At 36.8% G+C, this 5,555-nt stretch overlaps 1 long non-coding RNA gene across 1 annotated transcript; it reads right to left on the bottom strand.

Annotated features, from left to right (window-relative positions):
- Positions 1 to 3,860: 3,860 nt before the first annotated feature.
- Positions 3,861 to 4,393, bottom strand: LOC122064558. The gene is made up of 2 exons (XR_006135748.1): positions 4,253 to 4,393; positions 3,861 to 4,106 (listed from the first exon to the last, which is right to left on the bottom strand). It is a non-coding gene; the product is annotated as an uncharacterized LOC122064558 (long non-coding RNA).
- Between the last annotated feature and the right edge of the window lie 1,162 nt (positions 4,394 to 5,555).

A 5,555-nucleotide genomic window follows, 5' to 3' on the forward strand; every position in this document is an offset into this window, starting at 1 on the left:
TTTTAAATTCGATTTACATAATTTACTATTTTCATGTAGGAGATGTATTGTTCGCTGTGGTAATGACTATTTACATTACCAACTTTGATTAAAAAGGGATGTGAGATTTGCTTGATCATTGTTTTATTATTTATAGTTGTTGTTTTGGTGATTTAAAAAAAAAAAAAAAATTGATTTTATGCTCACATAGAGACCGACTAGGGTGGAATGAAAGTATTGATCACACTTAAATTCCGAACATATTTGTATATGTATATATATATTTCGTTATTGGTTGACTTTATTGTTATTGTCTCACCTTATCAATATTAGCATTATAATGTTGAGATGAGGATTGGTTCATTGGACTTTTCTTTAGTAGAACTTTGGATTATTAGATGAGGCAATCTACCCTTTATATGATCTACCAATTATTACTCGACCTTTGGGAGGTTGGACACTAGATGGCTTTTACGAGTTTCTATATGTTGATTGGAGGCAATGTGGTACTGTGACGCGTTGGCTATTCTTGGATGATGTTGTGAATTCATTGTTTAGCTTATTTTGAGTTATCATATGTATTTATGTGGCGATATAAATGTAGTAATGTTAGTATTTGTGGTATGCTTGTTTTTTTATTTTTCTTAAAAATTTTTATATTGTAGTATATATGTCTTTCCTAGTATTGGTTATATGATCGTGATTTTAAACCTGTTTAGTGTGATGGTTCTACTTACTAAGTTTCTTTCCAGAGACTTACCCTCATAACTTACGAATGACACTAGAGAGGACTATTGTGGAGAAAACATGAATGTTGAACCCATTATTGATCAGCAAGAGGACATTGCTTATGGATTTGAAGAATAGATAATGATTTTTATTTTTAAATGATGTAGACTTTGTTTTAGACTTTGAAGACAAAATTTTAATTCAACATTAATTTAAGTTGAAAGTTGAACTTTGATATTAATATATTATATTAGATTAATTAGTTTTTTTCTTGCACTTATGTTATGTGTTGATGCTACTCAGGCTCATTATTGCCTAGAACTTAAGATCCTGTGGACCGTTGATGTTCGAAAACCCTAGGCCAGGTTTGGGGTCATCACACGGACACTGCCCTATATGAAAAGCCGAGGGAAAAGCCGTACACTCCATTAGAGCAAAGCACCAAGGGCAAGATCCCATATGAAATGCCAAGGGCACAATGCCACACTCCATTAGAACAAAATGCCAAATGCAAGGCTCAAACACCACAGTAGTTAATCAGGCATAGCCCAATTGCCATACAAGCAACGAGAAGGAAAGTATACATACCTACTACCCCCAACCATCAAGTTATAGCTACAAAGCACCAACTGCAAGATCAAGCTACATCTACTGATTCAAGCTACAAACTCGCACTTGCCTTGGATAACCAATCCCAAGGATGGTATTGTTGTAACCCGACAGTCACCGAGAGGGGGGTGAATTACTGAGTTCAATTCCGATCCCCAAAATATGTCCGATATCTGACCAAGTAAAACTTGATACACCTATCCCTGTTTGCACATAGTCGTATGCACACTCAGCCTCTCATAGGCATTTTCAAGTGTGCACACCCATTCTGCATTTCGCGCACTTCAATATATATAATGCAAACAATAAATACACCCACAAAACATGATTTTTACGAGGCTCGACAATTTTCCTACGTCCTTGGAGTAGTCCCTGTAAAGGCTTTATACATGCTCAATATACTACTTTTGATTGCACCAACAATCGGGAGCACTCACACTCAATTTTCTCAAGCCGAAGCTGAGATGACACTCACAATGCCAGTACAATGTGTAGCACCCACTTCGTGTTTAGCATCCATTAAGCACTCAATACAAGATTATAATAAATTTGGAGTTTATATTAGTGCCCTACAGTCAAGCCCTATAAATCCAAGGTTAGGGAATGTCACAACCGATTGTCTGAGATGACTAAGAACTTGCACCGACAAGTTTGGTGCTCACATCTTTTCTCCCATTGGCTTCTTGCTCTTCAAACCAACAACAAGCAAACTATTCATTGCTTTTATTTTTTTGCTTTGAGTTAATGCATCATAAACACACCTTAACCACCTTTTCTACCTCCTTTAACGAACTAAGAACAACCATCATTAGCATTCATGTTCATTCAAGGACCAACAAAAAGGGGGGAGCTTCTCTTACCAAAACCATAGCCTTCCATCACTCAAAACTGTTTTTTCTTGCTTCCATTGTGTAGAACTCCTAAAAAAAAAATAAAAAATAAAAAAAAAAAAAAAAAGGAAGAAGAAGAAGAAGAAGAAAGAGAGAGATTGCAACTTGAATGGAGTCATTTGGAGTTAAGGTTAGAAAATTATGGCCATTTGAAGTCAGGCTAACCAAAACGCTCAAAATTGAATTTTTGATGGAGTGGCACAGGCTACACCGACGGTGTGCGCATTATAGGCATAGATCTGGCCGTAGATCTCATAAAAAGAATCTTTTAATTTTAGCTGTCGGATCTCATTGCGGGCATTAGATCCTAGCTAATGGATCAACATCAGCAAAGTCAAACAGTGATGTCATGTTGAAGCAGGCACTGACAGGTGCATCAGCCCTACGTCAACTTCAAACTTGTTGTCAATGCTTGATTGGCTGCTTCAGCAACCTTGTCCCCCTTTTCCAAAAAGGTAAAATCCCTTTAAGCCGTTGATCTTGCCTACATGGCGAGATCTTAACACTCCATTTAAGATCTTTTAATCTCCTTCTAATTGCATACAACCCCTCTTCCATTATTTCATTGCAGAAACGCCCTTAGCAACTCAGACTTCAATATATTGAAATTACAAGAAAACCCCTTATTTTTTTCCAAGCATAAATAGGCTAATTTTACCTCTTTTAACCTGAAAACTCGCACCACCTACTATAAATATATCAAACCACTCCATGCACATCATGTGACTCTGTTATTTCATCGGTGACATTGAATGCTACCACATCATCACTTTCGGCCACATCACCTAAACTGGCCACGTCTCAACGCCACGTGGTCGGGTCGCCAACAAGTACAACCATAAAATAATAGGTTCTTGTTCTCTTACCTTGGATGATCAACCCCAAGGTCGGTGCTCAGTTCTACTTGGTCTGCTCGGCCCTATATGTTTTAGTTGGCCTCTACCTGGTTTGCTCAGCCCTACATGTTCTTGTCAGCCTCTACCTAGTCTACTCACTTTTCCCAAGCCTTCAACTCTTCAACTTAAATCATCATCTTAGTTCATTATTTTATCTCTTCAACTCATCGGTTCACTAATGTTCTTGCTCTTCACAGTTAAACTACCACAAACAAAAGCAAAAGGAAGAAAAACAAATCTACTCCTAGGCCTCTTGTAAAGCCCAAATCAGTTGAAGGCATTTGATATACCCAAAAACACACCTTGCCAATAGGCATGGGACATGAGGCATTCAAAAAAGCCAACCATAAAGTAAGAGACTCTCCACTAACTCAAGGCATGCCTATAAGGGTAAATAAGGCATTCACCCCCTTTATTGGGACTAGGGCATCGTCTCCCTCATCCTATAAAGAAGAAAGTTGTCCAGGTACATAAGAGTTCAATCTCTCTCCCTTTCAATCTCTCTCTCCCTTTCACTCAAGAGCCGGTGGTTGATTTTTTATTATAACAAGAAGGAAATGAAATTTACTCATTTTCTCACTTAGAAAGCCTTGGATTTTTTTTGTGTACTGACGGGTTCTAATTCATATCTCTTAAATGAGCAATAAAATTCCATTATTGCGGTTGAAAAGGAGAAAAGAAGTAAGAAAAGAAAAGGAAAGAGAAAGATTTCGACCCACCATTACCTATTCATTCTCAATGAAGGCACAAGGAGCAGTTTAATTAACAATCTTCTTATTCATATATTAGGACAAACACATTGAACCCCACTACCATTTCAAGGTATCATTCCATCAACAAATTTTGCACATACATTGTTTAAAGGGATAAATAATTCTCAGACAAAATCCCTCACTCCCTGGGTATTTTGTTGTGCACTGTTCTTTGCATTCGTCTTCACTTGGGCAGTCCCCCGTAGATACATAGCAGGTGTCTGCATCTACCTTGGGCACCATCTTCTCAACTATAAACATCACAAAAAAAAAAAATGGTTCTCAGATATATGAATCACCATATAAGTATAGCATGGCTGCATCTATAAATTATAGAGGTCTTTTCGTTTCTATATATCTTTGGAAATGATTGTGAATAAGGTTTTGAGAAATATACCTGAGATAACAATAAAGAATGCAAAAAAGAGGTAAAAGGAGGGAGAAAGCTTTGCCATCTTTGAAACAAAATCTAGTTTGCTGTTTCACTACAATGTTTTCGGTCACATCTTTGTCAAGGTCTTTATAGCTCACAAAGCATTTATGAGATTTATGTCAAGATTTTCTTGGATTATTTTTTTTTACCTTATATAGAGTTTCATAAATGTTAAAGATTTTTTAGATTCATTAAACATTTTATGGTATCTTTAAAAACCAACGGCTGTTACTTGGTAGAATATGTGGAGCCCAAAATTTTGGGACAGGTGTTCCCCAATCACATGGGACGTGTCTTTTTTTTTTTGCTAAAAAATAAACATTATTAAAAAGAAACAGGAAAAAAAAAATACTAGAGCAATTAACATATCAAAAAAATCCAACTAAACCAAGTCAATCTCTTCCCACCTTCGGCATTGCCATCAGCAGAAAGAGATCAATCAGAGATTAGAGGAATCTAAATCTTGGACGGGCCATAGCATCATTAGCTAATTTTTCTATAATATGAAATGGAAAATTCATCATGTCACTCGAAACAGTAGTCTTCGCATCTTGTTTTGTAAGATAGTCTACCACTGGATTAGCCTCCCTGAAACAATGGGTTATTTTCCATGGAATCGATAAAAGATAAGGTTGAAGGTATTGCCATTTTTGACGCACAAACCACGAAATGTTTTTTGACTGAATTGAAGATATCACAGCTGCAGAGTCTGATTCAATCCAAAGGCCAACAACTTGGATCTCCTTTGCTCTGACAATTCCTTCAACCACCGCCACAAACTTTGCTTCACATGGACTTGTCATCCCAAGTTTGCGACATTGAAAAACATATCTTTGAAATAAAGTGTCATAAAAGAATGCATAGAAGCTGTGGAGAGACAGGTACGGCATGCATTGGTATACAAGTAAAGCATATCCAATTCATGGGAAGCCGCTTGGCTAACTCATTCTAGGACCTCACTTCTATCCAATGGCCAAATTAGTCACATCAATAATCCATATGGTAGGTGTGTCTTGTATCTTTTTCTTTTGCGTCACCTATTTAAGGCTGTGAATAGAGAGGTGGGTAGAGTTTGGTGATGGATTTTCATACTTCACAATTCTACTAGGGGATAATATTAGTTCCCGTCTAATACGGAGAGGAGAAGTATTATTTTTCAAAAAGATAAAGTTATCGGTTTATGTAATTCTCTCTTTTATGTGATTGGGTTATTATTTTGCTGGTGACCATGCCGAAGGTGGAATAATAGCTTAATAGGTTTTGAGAT

The sequence above is a fragment of the Macadamia integrifolia genome, unplaced genomic scaffold, assembly GCF_013358625.1.
Source record: "Macadamia integrifolia cultivar HAES 741 unplaced genomic scaffold, SCU_Mint_v3 scaffold1682, whole genome shotgun sequence".
NCBI classification, from domain to species: domain Eukaryota; kingdom Viridiplantae; phylum Streptophyta; class Magnoliopsida; order Proteales; family Proteaceae; genus Macadamia; species Macadamia integrifolia.